Below are 21040 nucleotides of genomic sequence, written 5' to 3' on the forward strand. Positions count from 1 at the left end.
CCCTCTTCCCAAGAAACAAGTGGAGAAAGGAATTCTTAGCTTTTGAAAGCATTTCCACGAGTGCTTTAGGAGGCTTTGGAAAGGAAATCTTGCCACCAGAAATTTTCTCCTGACAATCAAAATTGATTTCAAACTTTAGAAAAGATAACGCTTTGTCTGTGTAGCCTTATTTCTATTTAAGCTACAAAGTTGAGGATGCCTCAGAAGGGTCATCGCAATTGAGGAGCAGTTGGTCAGACTTTTTTTGTGTGCGCTGCCTGGATCAGGGCAGGAAAAGGTCCAGAATTTTATATGGTGAAATAAAGGCTTCACTAAAGGCTTCACCTTCACCTTCAGTGAAGCCTTTAGTGTCCATAGTTAGTGAAACCAGTGTCTAAGTATTGTCAGTTTTTAATAAAACTGATCCTTAGGGAAGTATACTTAGGGAAATACTTGTAGCTAAAGGTGTGTTTCCAAATGAAAGGTCAGGTATCTAGAAATCCTCAGCCTTTTTTTTCAGATTCTATTTTTCTTTGAATAGTCAACTTTGCTATCTAATGCCTGTGCCAGGCCTGGGCACACTGCTGTCTGGAAGGACTTCTGGAGGCCAGTTGACTTTAGGTTCAGTTTAAGTTGCTTCTTCTGTGGTAGTAAGGACAAGGCCTTCTTTGAGGTTTGGTATCCAAAATACTGAGTTTATATTCCCCAATGCAATTTCATTCCTCGTGTGTAGACATTTAGTTTGGCGTAGTTATTGTCCAGAACCCAAGAATAGGTAGAACTTCGGGGAGCTGAATGTTTTAAAGTCCAGAGTTGGCCCATTGTTACTCTGTCTCCATATTTACTTCTTCTTTTTAGAGCCTCCCCCCCCCCTTCATGTTTGTTGTTTTGGTGTTTTGAACTGGCCTCTTGTTGGCCTCTTGTTGGCCTCTTGGCACTATGATACCAGTGGCAGCTCTGTGAGAGCTTCCATTTGGAACAGATTATCGAGCAAATTAGTCGATTTTGAAAATGAGAATCGCTGTTTTGAGTTCGAAGGAAAGAGGGAAAGCAAAGGACTTGCTGGCGATGTTGCAATAGGAAAAATCAGTTGTTAGTCCGGTTTTAGTGTTGAGCTGGCAGTCAGCCTGAGCTTAAAAAATTAAAATCACTAGGTGGCAACTCTCATAGGAAGCAGTTGAAGTAGAGCATTAGAGAACCTGACCCACTCTTGTTCTCAGTTTTATTCTTTGGGTGTGGATACATTTCCCATAAAGGGTTTCTAAATCTGTGTGAAAACAGTGTGCTAATTATTGGTAATTCCCCAATAGAGGATGAGTAAGTGTGTTAGTGTTTCACTGGGCAACTTGGTCTGGACTGAACCAACCAAATTTAGTGGCCTGAACCCAATTTTTGCCATATTTATTATTTTCTGCTGGGACATACTCATCAGCAGCTTTTACTATGAGGATCTAAGACCTCTCAACTACCTTCTTCAGGCAAAAAGGGGTCATAGATTTGGTTGTGTATGCTTCTGACCTATCAAATGATGAGTGATTATTAAAAGGTGCTGTTTTTAAAAAGGTGCTCTAACCGTTCAGAGGATGCTGAAGGGGCCAGGATGGCTGAAATTCTGCCTGGCTGTTTTGAGTAGAGACTGAAGTTTTTAATTCAGTCAGTTCTTGATTATTTGTGACTTGATGGATTTTCTGAGACAATTTTAAAATTCAGACGTGAGAACATTCAGCGTTCATGCAGTGGGCTTTGTCTAACAACTCGTGTTGGGAGTTTTTAAGAAATGAAAATTCATTTTAAAATTATCAAAAATTATTAGACAGTTACTTTTTGTCTTTGGTTAGGATTATCTCCCTCCAAGAAGAGGTGTATGGAACTAAATCTGTACTGATTCCTTTTGGCAAGGAGGTTAAATTGAGAAGAAAATGTAGATAAATTGATCATATGGTTGAAGCACTAAAAATCAGAAACTTCCCATGTTGAAAGATGTTTAGGACTATGGACCAGACTTCTTGAGTTCTCATCCAGTTCATGGTTGTGCACCCACGGGTTAAAAACCTGGGTGCGAGAGCAGGTTGCCTAACCTTGCATTTGTTATTTTACCTCTCAGAATCTAGCTTTCCCTCTTTGTAAAAGGAAATGATGGTACCTGCTTCCCAAGGTTGCTGGAGTGGACGTTAAATTAGATAACATGTGGAAAACGACTCCTGCGTACTAATTCTTTCAACCCTTTAAACTGCTGAAAATCTTAGATTTGATTTTGGAATTCGATATTTATCTAGGTCAGAGGGTTTTAGTCTGGGACTCGAATGGCTTCAGGATGGTCATAGTTGCCTTGAAATCGTAGGCAAAAGTATGTATGTCTACTTTCTAGGGCAAGTATCGACAGCTTCTCTTGAATTCTTGAGGATCCTTCATGTATCTCTAACCCCAAAACTCACAACTGCTAAGCCAGGATTTCTGTCTTTTTCTTTTTCCTCTTGTAGCTTAGTTTGGCCAGTTCCCTCATGGCAAGACTGCCCAAGGGCTAATGCTGCAGGAGAGGTTAGAACTATTGATTTAGATGGAAGTGAGATTATTTGTGGTTTAGCTAATATATGATTCCTTTTCTTCCTATTAGCACAAGTAGGCAAATGTTAGGATAAAATTTCAGTTATCTTTCAGAGGTCAGCCTGTTTTCCGTTTGCATCTTCATATTTTTATTGACTTTTGTTTTCTGTAATTTGTAATATTAGTTGATAACAGAGTTGATCCGGGTGGAAAAAGATGGATAATAATTTTTACTTTTTTCAAATGATTAAGCTCAGGACACAAATTACCGTCTTTTCCAAAGGTAACTTGTGAAATTCTACATTTAACAAAATTACTTTTAGATGAAGTCATTTGGTATAGGTAACTGATTAAGGTTTCCATATTAGTGCCTGAACATATAGGGAGCCTTAAAAAATGAAAGTGTTAAATGCCTTAATTTCATGGCAGTTTCTAAAAAATAAATGGTGTCATTGGGGGAGTCAACAGTAGAGTTGGAAAAATGGCATTTTCTTTGGGAAGTCATCCCTAACTTCTTTTAAGCCACCTGTTGTAAAACAGTCAAAGTAGCTGGTACTTTTCCTTCCAATAAACACTTACCCTGTCACCATTGGAAAGTATGTATTATGTGCTGGCTCTTTCATTAGAATGTCAGCTCCCAGAGGACAGGAGCCTTGTTGATGGAGGCATATTCAGCTTTTGCACTGTTTGTGCTCAGTTAATATTTGCTGCCCAAAACGAATTAATTGGGCTACTTAGAAAGATTGAACTAAGTCACTCAAGGATGAAGAGGTCAAATGATGAATTTTCCACTGTGACCCCCCCCCCCCAGGTACCTACTCTGTGGGAGGTAGGCTTTATGGCCCCAGGGAAGGCCAGAGGCTGTCTTTCAGCACTTCCTGTTGCTTTGTCCTGAGTTTAGCACTCCATTTACACTTTCCAGAAAGTGCAGACAGGACACCACCTCTCTTATCTGTGATATTTAGGCAAGGGAGTAGGATGGCAACCAGAGTGATATCCACACTTGATGACAGGTGATTTCCCTGTCATAATAACGATGACATAATTGAGCCTAGGGCAAGATGAAAAAGAAGTTAGTTGGCATCTACAGGCAGCTAGATTAAAAGAAAAGAAAATAAAAGACCGACTAAGAGGTGGGTAGCCTCAATCAACACAGATGGAGTCAACATACCAATACTAAATTTTTCTTTCCTAGGGAAAAAACTGTTCATAGTGAGTTACTGAAAACAAATAGGTATCTGTGTGAAGTACTGTAAAAGTAATTGCATTATAGGCATAAAACCCTCTTCCTGGAGTGAAGAACATTTCTGTTTTTCTCTAGGGTTTCTCTCTTATTCTTCCCCCAACTTTTTTCTTATGGACAATTTAAAATCTACAAAAGTACGGAAAAAATTTTAATGAGCCTTGTTGTATCCATCATACAGTTTAAACACCTAATGAGTCATGGCCCAATCTTGTTTCATCTCTACCCCATTCCCCACACGGAATTGTTTTAAAGCATGTCCCAGACAGCATATCGTTTCTTTGGCTTTCTATTTTCTGCTTACATGGATTTCAACTTGCCTCCTGCAAAATGGGAGCCTATGTGTGAGCTGTACCTTCTTTTGCGGCAAGCCACACTGCCATTGCTGACCTCTTCCATGGGTGTGCAAGGGTTCTGCAGGTGGCAGTGTTTGCATGCTGCCTACATCTCAAGTGGTGATGGAAACTGAGCCTCAGATGGGAATCAGTGAGATCCAAGTTCACTGCATCAGAATTCTGTTAATACTCATTTAAGGAGCACTCAGGTGATTTGGTGGCAGGTCACCTACACTTGATGCTTTGTGGATGAGAGTTAGGGCTGGATTGAGAGTGGGCAGTGTTCTTGCTGACAGTTCATGTGTTTGACTCTCTACTGGTAAAGTCTGCACCGACTTGGGAGGGAAAGACCCCCCCCCCCCCCCCGGAGGCCTAGAGACCCTCCCACAACAGGGATTCTTTCCCCTTGATTCTGGCTTCTTAACTCTTTAATGCAAACTATAGCCCATGTGTGGGCCAAACCCTGCCTGCAGCCTAGCTAAGAATGGTTTCTACATTGTGAATCATTGAAAGAAAAACTCAAAAGAAAATGATTATTCCACAACCTGTGAAAAACATATGAGATTCAGATGTTAGAGTCCATAGTAAGGTTTCATTGGAACACATCCCCAGCTGTTCCTTTACTGATCATTTGTGGTGGCTTTCTCCATACGCAGAACAGCAGAGTCGAGCAGGTGCAACCGAAGCCGTACAGTCTGCTGGGCCCACAGTTTACTGTTTGGCTCTTGACAAAAAAGTTTGCCAGTTCTTGTTCTAATGGGTTCCTTGATTAATGAAGGGAAACTCATTCTGCAGAATGTGCTTCTGGTACTCCTCGAATTTTTCTGTTCTGAAGGGGACAGTCTTTAAAATACTAAAATCCATTATTCTTAAACCAAAAGTTTATTCAGTATTGAAGAAGTGTGTTGGGTTAGAAGGAATATGTAAGACTCTATGTAAGGTTTTGTGTAAGAAGGATCCTGTCCTTGTCTACTTTTGTCATTCACTGCCACTTCTCTAGGACATAGATCTGTTTAAGGGCAATTCAGATACAGAGCATCAACAAAGCTGTTATTGTCTCAGCTTTCAAGAGCCTTAAACTGTGGGGATGGTGCTTGGCTTCTGTTAAGGCTGATTGGAGGAAGAATTGAACTTTCATGGGATCTTCAAAAGGGTACCTGACTCAAATTCTTCATCATTTCTGCCCTTGCATTTGGCTTAGAGAAGCTGAAGCCTTGTTGGAGGTCGTCTTGGGAATTATAAAACAGATTCACCAGGAAACAGATCTGCATTTTGATTGTTGGAGAGTGTACACAGCATCTGTATGTGTGCATTCTGTCTCACATTTTTAAGATTCTGTGCTCGCTGAAGAGTGTATAACACCTGGCACAATCCATGCTGAATTCCTCAAACCAAAGGCCTTGTTGTTAACAGAAATCCTGTACATTCGCTGTAGTAGGATGGGGTTCCTGAGCTTTACCCCAGTTACCCTTTTGTTTCTTGTGAACTTTAACTTTGGGGGTGAAGCGTGAGGAATTTATGCATCATTATTGAGTGTGACCTCCATGTTCTGTGGCCTCATTTCTTATAAGGATGTCGTGCTTTCTCAATGCCGTATCTCACAACGTACCTATACGTGTGTGGACAGCTGAAGTTTGGTGAGACCTTTCATTCTGTGCCAGCACAAGTTTTTCTTTATGTAATCTTTATAGTACTCGTGTGATCTAGGTATTACTATATCCCCCTTTTACAGAGGAGAAAACTGAGGCTCAGAGAAATGAGGTAGCCCAGTGAGATCACAAAACACGTAAGAGACTAACCTAGATCTGCCTGACTCCGCGGCCCACATGCTTGACCCTCTGCTGTGCTGAGTCCATTCCAGACTGCTCACCTGCTTTTCATGAGCTCGAGCAGGTTACTGTGACCTTTGTTTTCCGTATCCTCAGCTAGAAAAACTGAACCTTACTGCCCCCCTCCCCCCATTTATTTTAAAGATACTGGTGTCTTTTCCTTGCTGTGCTTTACAGTAGTTTATACGTTGTGTTTAGCAGTTCTTTTATAAAATCTTTTCTCTGAGGGGCAGGGAAAGTGTGTGCGGTTTGCATTAGAAGTAATTGGCTTTAAAAAAAAAAGATTAAATGAAAGCTAAGGTTGCAGCAGATAGCAAACACAATCATCTGGGATTTGTACCATTAGGAAGAATCCTTTAAAAAAGAAGTGAAATTCCACTATTTAAATAGCATTTCAGTGCAAGATTGCTTTTAATCACATTGATATTCAAAGTTTATGGCTGTATTTTTAATAAATGTGCCCCTCTGATTATTAAAGTATTTTTTGATTGAAGTTCTAAGGAGAAAAAGAAGCCTGTTAGTAGACTTAACAGTTGGAGTTACTGTACTTTTGAGAGAAAGGCAGAGGATTACATTTATATTCATCTTGTACAGCAGGGATTATTATAAATGAGCAAAAGAAGGAAAAGAATGATTTTTGCATTTCAGGCACTCAATGTAAAACTAGTTGAAGTGTTCTTGTTCCTCTTTGTAATAAAGACCCTGCTAACATGAAATGCTTTTTCTGTTCTGTGTAAGCTTATGGCAAGCGAAAGTCATAGTTATTATCAATTACATCCACAATCTTAAAACAGAAAATGTTTCCCTCCCAGGTTATATGGATGTTTTCCACAACCTAGAACTCCAGTAATGCAGTAGGAAAAAAAAGAAAAAAAAAAAAAAAAGAATGTATTTAACCAGTGGCCCCAGGCTTTTATATTGCAAATCAGAAAGTTTCCTAAATAAATTGGAGACTAGTGTTAGGGTTGCTAGCCTTCTAGAATATATGTAATTAGACACACCTACAGTTCTTACCATTATAAATGTATGAGGACCACTGTTCTGGAATACAGGATAGTTTTTAAAAATTGAAGAAAGTTTAAGAAAGGCATACTACATTGTCCTTATTTTTCTTATTTGTGGACTTCTTGGAGATCATATTATGTATTTTGGCATTTGAGAACCAGTGTCTCTTATTTATTTATTTTTTAAAGATTTTATTTAATTTGATAGAGAGAGAGAAAGTACAAGCAGGGGGAGCAGCAAAGGAAGAGGGAGAAGTAGGCTCCTCCCTGAGCAGGGAGCCTGATGTGGGACTCGATCTCAAGACCTTGGGATCATGACCTGAGCCGAAGGCAGCCGCTTAACAACTGAGCCACCCAGGTGCCCTGAGAAGCAGTGTTTTAAATCCGTTTCCCAAAGTGTCTGTCATTGCAGCCCTGCCTCTGTGTGCTGCTATTAGGAGTTATGCAGAAAAGGGATTCCATGAGGTATGTTTGAAAAAGACAACGTTAGAGCATTAGGGGCAACTACCAGTTCTGGAGTTAAACAAACTTGGGCTCAAATCTCAGCTGTAGTTGCCAAGTAACTTGCTGCATAGCTTTGCTAAGCCTCAGTTGACCTGCAAAATGGGAATAGTAGCAGTACCTCATAGGGGTTGGGAGGATTAAATGGTACAGTGCAGTTTCAGCACTTGGTACAGTGTCTAGCAGAATAACTGTTCACTAAGTGTTAATTGCTAATTCTGTTAATTTTATCAGTAATGAAGAGGCAGTGTCATGAGCATGCCTCTAAGCCAGTGGTGGACCAGGACTGTCAGGGGAGCAGCAGGAAGTGAGATGCCAGTTTTCCTTCAGCAGGCTGTATGTTGGCAGTGAGAGGAAACCTCAGCATGCTCAGGGGAGCAGAGGGTAGGAAATGAACCCAAGTTTCGAGTTTTCTTGGACTCTAGTAAAAATGAGAAGTGGGAATTGACATTTTTTGTTTCCTCCTTTCGTCCTCTCTTTTTGACTTGCAGAGAGCAGCCCAGTGTGGTTATTTACGCACTCCTGCTTATGCAGAGTGGCACTGCTCCTCTTCTGGAAGCCTCAAGTTTGTCTTTCGGTAGCTTCTTAAAACGTTTTACAAACCTCTTTTTCTGAGCAAGAAAGGTAAATTACTAGTAGAACAAATCATCCTCACTAAATTGTGCAGTGCGTAGGGTGACAGAGGCGCTCTTATTGATGTGATTTGGTGTGTGTGTGATGGTGGTCACAAGGGGTTTTCTGCCTGGTGAGGGAATTTAGAAAATTGCCTTTTTAATTCTTGGAAATTTCCAGTCCAGCTTGAAGCAGTTCTTCATTTAAGTTACCTTGTTCTCTTTGGAAACTATACAGACAGATATGTTTTAATGGAAGAAAACACCATTATTATTATAGAAGTTAATACCTATTCATTGTAAAGATTTTACAAATAATGGAAATATGAAACACAAAAATTGTCATTCTCTGTAATCCCATTCTGGCCAATTTTAAATCTTCAGTTGTCGGATTTGGATGTAGGGCGATTCATACTTGATCAAGGACACCCATGTAGCTGCTTTGGGCACTTCACGATAGGCAGGACTCAAACTTGCTAGCCTGGTCATTTTATTTCCTGACAAGGTCCAGACCTTGTCTTTTGGCAGGCCTCAGGATATTTTGTCCAGCATGATTCCTGCCTTGAGAATCCTCTGGCTGTTTTGCCTTTGTTCGTTTAGTTTTTATCCCACAAACGTTTGATAGACAATTTATCTGTGCCTTTTGCTGTCCCAGAGTCTGAGGGTACAACTGCAAACAAGGTAAGAAGGCACAGCCCTAACCCCCAAGTCAGGCAGTTGGTCAGCAAATATTTATGGAGTTACCCACTAAGTGCCAGGTTCTCTGATGGGTGTTGGGGATAAGGTGACACAAGTCAGAAAGAGCCCCCGCCCTTTGCCAAAGGGAGACACAGTAAATACACAAACATTTTTCAAGGACGTAGAGTGCTGTAAAGTAGGCTAATGATGTGAGGGGTGGGAGGAGGGTTCTAGCTAACATGATCAAGGAAGGCTTTTCTGAGAATTTAGCATTTGAGCTGAGATATGAAGAGTGTGAAAGAAGTGGCCGCTGGATCTTCTGGGAAGGGAGGAAAGAGCGTTCCAAGCAGAAGGAAAAAGCAAGTACACAGCTTCTGAGATGGGAATGAAGAGTGGAGGAAAATGAGGCTTGTGAAGGTCAGATCACAAAGGTCACGGTCAGGATTTGGGTTTATCCTAAGCATAATGGGAGCCTTCAGCAGGGGAATGGCCTGATTGTGAAGTGTGAAAACCGCCAGCTCTTGTATGCTGGGGGATTGAGGGGAGGGTGTGGGCCAGGCAGCTCAGTGAGAGGTGGTGGTGGCAGTGGCAGACCAGGTGTCCTGCTAAGGGTGTTTTAGAGGCAGATTTGATGTGACTTAGTGAGGGATTGGATGTGGATGAGGGGGAAGAGTAAGAATTGAGCAGCCGAGTGGTACCATAGTAAGCTGAGGAATGGTGGAGAAAGTGGAGACTCCGTCAGGAGCTCAGGTTTTGGCCACAGTGTGTGTGAGGTACTTAGCATTCACATGCAGCTACGGAGTCAGAGTCGGCAGCTGAGTGTATGGCCTGGAGCTTGGCAGCCAGCCTGTGCTGGCGGCCTCGTGTGTGTCTGTGTCACCAGTGTACAGAGAACGTGGAAGGCTGTGGGACAGGATGAGTTCCTCCAAGGTGCCAGTGTCCACGAAGAGTAGAAGAGGGCCAACAGCAGGGTCCTCATGGAGGTGGGGGAGTGGGGGAGGAGGAATCTGCAGGAGGAGGGAGGAAGCGCCAGTGGGCCGGAAGGGAATCCAGGTGAGTGGTGTAGAATTCAAGAGAAGAAACACTATAATTGAGGAGTGATTGCCTATGTCAGATGCTGTGTGAAGTAAAGCCAGGCCAGGGAATTGATCTGTGGATTGGCAGTTTGGAGGTGGTTAATGACCTTAATCAGGAGAGTCGGAGAGACAGATGCCTCATTGGAGGGGGCCATTGGAGGGTGGTTGGGAGGGGGACTGCTGGAGTGGGCTGTGAGGACCGGCGCTGAGAAGGTGGAGAGGACAAATGTGGGCAGGTCGCCAGAGGGTTTGGCTCTGAAGGAGAATGGAGAAATGCGGCAGTAGCAGGATGGGAGCATGGATAAAGGGGAGTAGGGAAGGTTTATTTTATTCCATTTTATTTATTTTGGCTAATATTAGCGCATGCTTGTCTGCCACTGCAAGTATGCAGGAGTGGGGGATAATTGATTGCATGCGAGAAGATGGATCATCACAAGGATAATCCTTTGAGATGAGAAAAGGGGATGGGATCAGAGCCCAAGTAGACAGGTCAGCTTTGGATAGAATGAGGCTTTTTTTCTGTTGTAATGAGAGATTGTAGATTCAGTTATAGGTAGAAATGTGGAATTGGGGGAGATAAGGTAATTAGTTCTTTCCTGTGAAGTAAGGGAGAAGTTAGGAGGTCATCAGTTGAGAGTGGATAGGAAAAAGAATTTTGTCCACCACTTTTTCAAAGTATCTAGATGGGGTGGGGGAGGGTGGATAGCCAAGTAAACTGGCAGTTATGTATCCTTTGGAGGCTTCCCAGTGCACTTGGAGGAAACCCAAACTTCTAGCAAGGCCTATGAGGCCTTGGATGGTGAGAGGGTAAGCCCAGAAAACCAGGAATCTTAATAACTCTAGCGTGGAGGACAGAGTGAGCTGGTGGGGAAGCAGGGGTTAGGTAAGGAAGGCTTTTGGAGATGAAAGGGAGCGTTGGAGCTATTGCTGATTCTTGAAGGAGTTCGCCAGTCTCGTGTAGGAGCAGCTTCTGAGGTGACGGCATCTCTGCGAAGGAGCCTGGAACTTGGCTGTAGCCCTGGGAGGTGAGCACTGGAGGGCAGGAGGTGGAGCTGGTTGCAGCAGGAGGAAGGTCACTCCAGAGAGTGGGTGCTGAGAGATCAGCATGGTAGCCGTGTGGAAATCGAACTAGCCGTGGCTAAAGTAGAAGTTGGAGGCCAGTGGGGCATTAGCTTACCTCCTTCATGTGAAATCTCACATGTCTACGTAAGGATAAACTCAGGAAGTGAGGTTTTAAAATACAATTAAAGCCTAAGGTGGATTGTTTCTCTCTGGTAAAACTCTTAAATGTTTCCTTTTTTTTTTTTTTTAAGATTTTATTTATTTATTCATGAGAGAGAGGCAGAGGCAGAGGGAGAAGCAGGCTCCCTGCAGGGCAGGGACCCCGATGCGGGACTTGATCCCAGGACCCTCGGATCATGACCTGAGCCAAAGGCAGACATCCAACCAACTGAGCCACCTAGGCACCCTAAATGTTTTTTTGTTGTTGGTGGTGGTCATTCATTCAGCCTGTATTTATTGAGCATCTCCTTTGTGCTAGATACTATTCTAATTTTCAGAAAAACAGCAAATGTTCCAGAACTGCCCTCATAGAGCTTGTATTCTAGTGGAGGAGATGGGCAACAAAAAAAAAAAAGCAAAAAACAAGAAACCAGGGGCGCCTGGGTGGCTTAGTCGTTAAGCATCTGCCTTCGGCTCAGGGCGTAATCCCGGCGTTCTTGGATCAAGCCCCACATCAGGCTCCTCCGCTAGGAGCGTGCTTCTTCCTCTCCCACTCCCCCTGCTTGTGTTCCCTCTCTCACTGACTGTCTCTCTCTCTGTCAAATTAATAAAATCTTTAAAAAAAAAAACAAAACCAGAAACCAAAATGGAACATATAAATGTTAGGTGGTAATGAGTGTTGTGGAGAAAGATAAGTATCAAAGGTACAATTTAAAATAGGGCAAGGAGTTTTCTGAATCCAGGCTTAGAGAATATGAAGGTGTGAGGCATCTGGATGTCATGGATGAGCTTCAGGCAGAAGGAACCGCAAATTCAAAGGCCTGGTGGGAGAGGATCCTAGGGTGTTGATGGAAAGGCAGGGGGCTAGGGTGGCTGGGGAAGTTGAGTAGGAGTATGGTAGAAGACACATGCCACATGCTGAGGGCTTGGGGTGAGTTGGGGAGGCAGATCCTATAGGGCGTAGCCCAGTGAAAATTCAGATCCTTTTCCTGTGGCCCACAGGCCCTGCTTGGTCTGGCCTCTGCCAGGCTGTCCAACCTCCTCACCTTCCATTTTTCCCCTTTGCCTGTAGTGCCTCAGGGGTGCTAGCCTCCTTCCAATTCTTCACACACTCTGGGCTCTTTTGCACTTCTGAACCTTTGCATATGCTGTTCCCTCTGCCTGGGCTACTGCTGCTGCTTCTGGTCCCACACCTTCCTTAGCTTAGGGGTCACTTTCCTAAAAGGAGTCCTCCACGTCACTATCCCTTTGTAGCCCTTATCAAAAACTATTAGTATCTTGTGATGATGTGAAGCAAGCCATCACTCTTACTAAAATGTGGCCTTACTGTTGGGTTTGGGGTATAAGTACTGGGTAGAAGGAATTGTCTTGGCTAAATTTGCAAGGTCTTGGCTAAATTTGCAAAATTGCTTTGCCTAGAGGGAAAAAACAATATCGACCACCTGCTAATAATGTTCTTTGGCCTCTTGTTGGGGAGGCCCGGTAGTGTTCACTGCAGTAACATTCGTTCCCTTGTTGAATATAAAGTTTGATAGACCCTTGTTCATCGTTGCTTTCAATGTTCTAGCACCCTCTTTTTGGTTGAGTAACAGTGTGCCGCGAAGAGAGAAATGGTTTTGGTTTTGGAATAACTAGTTTTGTAGGAATAAATGACAGTGTGCCTGAATCCCTCTATTACATCATCGGGGTTTTCTTTCCCAAGATAAACTCTGTGCTTTTTTCGGCCTCTGAATAGGAAATTTATTTTCTTCCTTCCCTTTATTCGTGTTTCTGGGCCTTTTTCTGTCTCCTCTGATGAACCACTGTACTAGGGACAGGCTCAGAGTTTACTGTCGATTTTATGTACTACACTTTCTATTCCTCTTATCTTACTTAGCCTCATGTCTGAGCAGCTCTTCATTGTTAACTGGCAGCTGCAGTGGCTATTTCTTTAAAAGATCTTGTGTGTTTGGTAGATGTTTTCCTAAAAGCTGGTGGCTGTTGCTGAAAATAATCTGTTGTGTGAGTTTACAATCTCTCCATGAATCATAGTCTCTTCTCATTAAATAGATAGTTATGTCAGGGTAACAAATAAAACAACTAATTTTTTTGTAGTTTGAAAACCAAACCATCCAGATAGATTACTCAAGTTGGTAAGCACTAGGATTCATCAATTCCCGTGTGTTTGTAGAAACTTTGCGAAGATCCTCTTTTTTTCCTTGCTAGTAATTCTGAAATAAAAACAGCTCCTTAAATAAATATAGGGTTTCAATAAATGGCATTTAAGAATTATGAAAACATGTCAAATCCTGTTAGCTATATGGTTTACATACCCATTTTACTTAACACTGGGAAAATGCTTTTAAGAAGTACCTTAAGGGGGGGCGCCTGGGTGGCACAGCGGTTAATCGTCTGCCTTCGGCTCAGGGCGTGATCCCGGCATTACGGGATCGAGTCCCACATCAGGCTCTTCCGCTATGAGTCTGCTTCTTCCTCTCCCACTCCCCCGCTTGTGTTCCCTCTCTCGCTGGCTGTCTTTCTCTGTCGAATAAATAAAATCTTTTTTTTTTTTTTTTTTTTTTTTTTAAAGAAGTACCTTAAGGGGCGCCTGGGTGGCACAGTGGTTAAGCGTCTGCCTTCGGCTCAGGGCGTGATCCTGGCGTTATGGGATCGAGACCCACATCAGGCTCCTCCGCTATGAGCCTGCTTCTTCCTCTCCCACTCCCCCTGCTTGTGTTCCCTCTCTCGCTGGCTGTCTCTATCTCTGTCGAATAAATAAATAAAATCTTAAAAAAAAAAAAAAAAAAAAGAAGTACCTTAGAACTTGAAAAATGAAGCATTTTAGCCAGTACCTAGTAACTAGTGTTAGTGACTCTCATTACTTGACCACTTCCTGTGTGCCAGGCACTATACCAAGAGCTTTACGTGGATTGCCTCATTTAATCCTTACAAAGTACTGCAAAACAGGTACTTACCTTATCACCATTTTATTTTGTTTGTTTTTTGGTTTTTTTTTTTTTTTTTTTAAAGATTTACTTGAAAGAGAGAGTGTGAGCAAACTAGCAGGAGTGGGGGGAGAGAGAGAGGGAGAAGCAGATTCCCCGCTGAGCCCATGGGGATGGGGGGAGCCCACTCCCAGAACTGAGATCATGACCTGAGCCGAAGTCAGATGCTGAGCCACCCCAGCACTCCTGTATTATCCCCATTTTAAGGATGAGAAAACTGAGGCACAGGAAAGTTAACTTGCGCCAAGTCACACAAACCCCTACGGGGGACACTTGGAATAGGCTTTGATTTATTGGTAAGCAAGTAGAGTATCAGTGCACACTCCAGAGAGCAGTTTAAAATCAAGGCAATAGCTTGGTTGGTGTTTTAGGGAATAGCAGCAGCAGTGAAGTTCTGGTGGGGAGAGTGGGTGTATTGTGTGAGAACTTTGGACTTAAAATGTTGGGGATGGTGGTAGAGGGATTGAGAGAGAGAGAATTAGGCCATGCAGTGATTTATTGAAAATCCATAGTAAACATAATTTCTAGAATGCATGGTGGAGAAATGGTTAACTCTACGAAAGTAAATCCTAATAGTTTGTTAACTGAAACAGGAAAAAGTAATTTAGACATTTCTTAAATACAACAGGGAAGTGGCATATATACTAATCTCTGAGGACAGTTTCTTCATCTGGGCAGATAAATAAATACAGCTAATACAGTCTTTTATAATAATGCACAAAGATGCTTGTAATCCAGAGATTCTCCAGGAGTATTTCTTTTGAAAATGAGACTCACTAAATTTTACTGTCTCACTTGACAAATCATTTTCTGGTTGGTATTAAATAGCTAAATTGATTGCTGTGATCTTTCATTCTTGTTTTTGCATCTCTGCTGGTCTTGTTGATACTGCTTCCCAAAAGAGAAATAGGTTACACCAACAGCAAAACTTTCCATCAGATATTTTTCTTTGCTTTGGTCATGTTGTGTTACTGTGGTCTTGCCTACGTGCAGCACGATTGGCACAGGCAAGTGGGAGTTTTCTTGAAGGCCAGGCCAGCCTGCTCTTCCTAGCCGCAGAGCCACTCCCAGCATTCTGTCTTTGCTGTGCGCACAGTGGGTTCACGCTGCCTGTTGTGAGTACAGACATGATTGAGAGGCTCCCCAGCCACCCACAGGAACTGGAAATTACCTGCTCGGTAGCCTTTGACAGGAATCTAGGGTTTGAAATGGTTATGACTAAATTGAACATAATTACTTAACTACTTTTCTCTCTCCCTCCCTTCCTTCCTTCCTTCCTTCCTTCCTTCCTTCCTTCCTTCCTTCCTTCCTTCCTTCCTTCCTTTATTTTGAAAAATAGATCTTAATGTGTATTTTAATGGTTTTCAAAGAGTGCTGATTACTTTGAGAGGTCAGACTTTAATGTTTGATTTTGGTAAAATTTAGCAGCCCCTGTTCAGAGACAGCTTTTCCTTCCATTTTGAAAGATAACAAGTTTTTATTTTTATTCCTAAATCCCCAGGAAATTTTCAGTGCTGTCAGCTTTATGAAAAGGTAATTAGGGAGTGAGTAGGGAATATGTCTTGCAAGCGGTTGGTCTGGCATCATCACTCAAGTTCTTATTTGCCTGATGAAAATATCTTGTAATAAGATCCCTTTGTGTGCAGCCCCTCCACAGCTTTCCCTGGAAGGCCTTGGCCATAATTACATCTATATCTGGGCACTGTCAAATGAAGAGAGGAGCCAGAGTAGACGAACAGCCACCTGATCTTTTTTAGATCCCACAGTTTAAAATTTGGGGTGGCTTCTAACATACCCCTATTGCTTAAGGATTTTTGTATCAAGGTTTAAGACACTGGACAGGTGGCTCCTTCTTTGGAGACATACTAAGAGCATGTGCACTGATTTTGTTAAATATGGCTGTGAAGTACCATATGCGGCATGGGAGAGTAGAGCAGTCTCTTTCAGACAACCACTAAGGAATTAAAGTGAAACACAGAGGGATCTAGAAGAGGTCAGCCCTTAAACCTGGAGTCAGTGGAGTGTTTAGTGGAAGTTCTAACTTCCTGTTTCTACTGCTGATCTTCTTTCTTACTTATAAGCACCACTGTCCTCCCTTCCCCGCCCCCCCCCCCAAAAGTAGAGGGGAAAACATGAAGCTTAATTACTCAAAATTTTAGCTTAGTTCTGATAAAGGGTTTGTGAGCAATACCTGTGGATAACCATGTGCGGAGTCAATGCATGTAGGGTGCTCGGCCTTGACTGCAGTGTCAGGAAGGAAGAGCCCCTGGAGATGAGAGAGGGCATGCATGCACTTGCTCTTCCTGCAGAAAACAAGTCAAAGCCCTGGCCTCTGACGCCACTGATGGACCGAGCCTTTCCTTAGAGCCTTTTGCCTTCTCTTCAGAAAAAAGGTACATCATTGCCATCTCCTTTTTTTGCTTTGTTTTCAGTGGTCTTGGCCGTATTTCTTCTGTTATAGGTGGTCTCTTTTGTATACCCACACCCTTTTTAAATTGCACCTCCCCTGAAAACCCTCCACTCTTACTTCAGGAAAAGAGTTCATATGAAATCCCGCTCCCTTGTAATGTTTCCAATCTCGTCATGATGTAGGTGACCATTGTGACTGTGACACACGTGTGTCAGGAAAGAGAAGCCTTTAAATGGAGAAGTGGGAGTAGACCTACGAAGAAATAACTAATGAAAGGACTTTGAAATAAGCAGTTCTCAAACTGGGTTTATTTGAGCAATGGGAGGTCCTTGAACCCCTTTGTAGTCATATGCATAATACTGTCCATATTTGCCTAAGTACAGTGTTCTAAAAAGAGAATATACTTTTGAACAGATACTCAGAGGCCTTTTAAAACCCAATAGGATTTGGCACCACCAATAAAAATACCCAAAGACTTCTTATAAGCTTGGAGCTAGTTTCCATTATTTTATTTGTAGTTGAAGCAGGTTTTTTTGTTCATATTCAAGATAATTTAAAAAATCTCCTGTTCAGTTTCTGAATCTTTTATTTTACTTAATGCTTTCACAGCACTTTTATTTTCCGTAATTTTCATTAGAAACGTATAGTATTCTGGCTGCATTCAAGGTTAAGGGTTATAGTTGACCAGTCTGAGAAGAGAAGATACCCATTTTTTGTCGTAATGATGCCTTGTGGATCTGCATCATCTCTGACAGGCAGGTAGATAAAAAGCTCAGTCCCACCTGACATTTTGTCATGAACCTCTTTATAATTTTGGGGAAATAAGGGACAGGCTTTAGGAAACAAGGGTGATCTTTCTGAGACTCACATCGAATAATGTTTATTATTGCTTAAGTGATTTGCTCTTGCTTAACTGACTTCATGGATTCCCATTGCCCTTGGGGTAAAGCTAAAACTGCTCACTGTGGCTGCTGGACATGGTTCTGTTTGCCTGAGGCTGACACAGCCTCTCTGCTCCTTAGTATTTCCCTCTGGGTTATGTCTGTCTCTGTGCAGGGTAACCACCCCTTACGCCAGGCAGCCTTCCCCTCCCTGCTCCCTTTCCCCTAATTCCTTCCCCCTCAAAGAAGGAACATTAACTTTCATCTCTCAGGTCCCACCTTCAACCTTAGTTCTTTCAGGCAGCCTTTTTGGGCCTGTGGTCCAGCTTTAAGTCTGCCACATGCTTTTTGTGTTCCTTCCCATGTCATTGCATTGTGTTCTTTTCTTTTCTTTTCTTTTCTTTTCTTTCTTTCTTCCTTTCCTTTCTTTCTTTCCTTTCTTTTTCTTTCTTTCTGAAACTACTGCATTGTAGATTGTATTATGAACGTACTGTGGTTGTTTAAACGCAGTCTCCATTGATGGATATTTAGGCTCTTAGTAGTTTTGCTGCTTTTATCGACAGTGGTACAGTTCAAGTACTTTTATAAGCTTCTTAGCACTAGTGAAATTTTTATTTGCTGGTTTTGTAAATGAACAAATGGAAGGTATATTTAAATAGATAATGCCAGAGTGCCCTCCAGAAAGGCTTTTCTGGTGTCAGAGGTCCAATTATATGACAGAAAAGTTTGTTGATGGCTGGGAGCACAGTTCTTTCTCTTGGAGTCTGTCTCTTCTTACGGAACTGGCAGGCTTGCCTTTTTCCCCTGATTTCCTACTCCCCAGGTTCTGGGCTGTTGAAAATGCAGTCTTTCTGTCCTGTAGAAACTTAGAGCCCTGTGATTTGAAAAATGCAGTCTCACCTTCAAAGTGTTGTCCTTAAAGGAAGAGTTCATTGTATGCTTCCTGGTTACAGTGATTGTCTTCATCTGAGAATCACAAAGTACCTGGGGTATTCCCTCTTTAATCCACACAGAATCGGGGGTGCCCTTTTTTGCCACCCAACGTTGACTTTCTTCATCTCCTCTGCAAGCCTCAGCCTCCAAGTCTCAAAAGCAAAAGCTGTTTTCTACCTCCCTCTAGAAAGTCCATGATGAGTGAACTGTACAGCTCATAACAGGATTTGGGGTTGAATAAGGAACAGAATGTTAAGTGACTGTAGTCTCAGCTACTTTTCTTTTACAAAAAAAAGAGGAAATAAAATTTCCCTGTGACTGTGGTAATCTCCCTTGTTTTCCCTCCTGAAAAAAATGACATTCTTCATTGGGTATTGAAATAAACTTTTGCAGAGCAGTTTGTTAGATAACCTTTCTGGGGAGGGAAATGGTTCCTGCTGAAGGAATAATAAAATTGATATCTCACAGGTACCTAATGGAGCAAGTGGCTAGTTGATTATTGTTAGTTTGTATTGTATTTAAGATGGAACTTTTTTTTTTTGAAGAAAGTTAATTGGAAGTTGGGTGATTGATTTATTTGCAGATTTTACACTTGAAAAGTATGGATGCTCATCCTTATTTTCAGAATCATCAATTGCCCTAACTCCGTTGTAGCTAATGGCTAACCCTGCATTTGTACAGAGAAGCCAAAGACTAATTCCTCCAGGAGCTGGGGAAGTCTGAATACCACCCCCTTGTGTCCTGTCCTTTCATGTTTGCCTGCCAGCTGGCAGCCTCTCCCACCGCCTCTTCATTCCTGCCTACTCGGAGGTTATGATTGAGTCTGGCCTCTTTGGCGCACCGTGTGCCGAAGTTACGCCACTTCTGGGAAGAGAATTCACAGAAAGAATTGCCTGTTTCTCTGGGTTCTTGGGGGCAGGGGATGTTTTTGTTTATGCTGATGGGAATCACTCTTTGAACAATGGAAGGAGAAATCAGAAAGCAGACGGTCATCCTACACACACCTCTTTGCAGAGATCAAGATGGGGTGGGGGAACACTGGTAAGAGATGGCCTTTGTGAGAGGCAGAAAAGGAATACTTCTGGTTGGTAACTGAGGGAAGAGGGTGAAATGAAGAGTGTTACATCCTGGTGACTCAGTTTTTTTAAGTACTTCCTCTCTGGGTTCCTGTAATCACACCAAGAGTTTTGCAGGGTGTTAATGCTTGTTGCACTGCGCTTTGCATTTCCTGGGTTACAATCCCTGCTCCTTCACTTCCCCACTGACCTTGGGCAAGTTATTGAATACCTCTTAGCCTCCATTTCCTCACAAGTGGGCATGGGTTAGGATAGACTTTCCCCCATAGGGGTTTTGAGGGTGCTTTAATTAATAGAGGGTTTTTCAACCTCAGTGTTAATGACATTTGATGCCAGATAATTCTTTGTTGTGGGGGAATGTCCTGTGCATTGTAGGGTATTGGGCAGCATCTCTGGCCTCTGCACTGGGTGCCAGAAGAACCACATGCCCAGATGTGACAACCAAAAATGTCTCCAAACTTTGCCAGCATCCCTTTAGGGGCAGAATTGCCCCTGGTTGAGAACCACTGCTTTAGTAATACAAAGACCCTCACTCAGGTCCTGCCATATAGGAGTGTTCTTCAGTGTTGGATGCATACGAGGTACTTGATAAATGTTTGAACGAATGACTGAATGTTTGGTGTCGCTCATGTGATGCTGTTGAAAGACTGCTAGCTCCTTCCTTAGAAATCATATTATGGAGGAGATTCCTTGCTGAGATTATCGTGGTGTTACATTAACTACATTCTTCGGGGTGACCACCAAGAAAAGCACTCCCTTCCTTATCCTGAGTTTCACTGATCCTGCACAGCCACACCCAAGAAGTCCAGAGTAACTGTTACTGTATATTCTTGATTCCAAGATGCCTCCTTTTCTTTTCTTTTCTTTTCTTTTTTCTTTTCTTTTCTTTTCTTTTCTTTTCTCTTCTCTTCTCTTCTCTTTCTCTTTTTTTTTTTTTTTTTTTTTTAGATTTTATTTATTTGAGAGAGAGAGTGCATGCTTGTGTGAGTGTATGGTGGTGTGTGCATGAGTCTGGGGAGGGATGGGCAGAGGGAGAGAGAGAAGCAGACTGCCCCCTGAGCCGGGAGTGCGAACCTGGGGCATAATCCCAAGACCCTGAGATCATGACCTGAGCCTAAGGCAAACGCTTAACCAACTGAGCCACCCAGGTGCCCCCTCTCTTTTTCCTTTTAGTGTTTCTGAAATAAGAGTGGACTATAAAGTTGAGAGATACATTACTTTATTCTTCCCCAGAGGCTGATATTGACACATACTTGGTGGCACCTTTGAAATGAAGGGATGTGGTATTTCTGTGAATGTCTCGGCTTTGCAACTGGATTGGAAGCTCTTTATGGGCAAAGGCTGCTTTACCATGCTATTTTTCCCAGTACTCAGCACAATGCCACAAACATACAATCTCGAACATTTGAACAGCCTGCACTTTTCACTGTTCTGTGATGATGCCCTTAAACTGCTTTTCATATGGTTTTGGACCTTCACACAGCTCAGGACAAAAAGCAGTGCAACCTCTCACATGATGTTGGTACCAACAGTGTTTTTTGCAATAGTCTCCGTTTTGCCATTTCAGCAGTGAGTGTGAGTGGTTATGTGATGGTTTTACTGCATTTTCTTCACGAAAAAGATAAATAGTACAAATTAATTTTCTGATACTGCTGATGAAAGAAACATAGGTCTTGGGGCGCCTGGGTGGCTCAGTCAGTTAAGCGTCTGCCTTTGGCTCAGGTCATGATCCCAG

The 21040-nt window shown here is 42.5% G+C and overlaps 1 protein-coding gene across 5 annotated transcripts in view; it reads left to right on the top strand.

Moving 5' to 3' along the window:
• ATXN7 (ataxin 7) overlaps window positions 1-21040 on the top strand; it is a 136323-nt gene that overhangs the window by 46365 nt on the left and 68918 nt on the right. The window lies entirely within an intron of this gene.

This window comes from Ursus arctos, unplaced genomic scaffold (assembly GCF_023065955.2).
Source record: "Ursus arctos isolate Adak ecotype North America unplaced genomic scaffold, UrsArc2.0 scaffold_14, whole genome shotgun sequence".
Taxonomy (NCBI): domain Eukaryota; kingdom Metazoa; phylum Chordata; class Mammalia; order Carnivora; family Ursidae; genus Ursus; species Ursus arctos.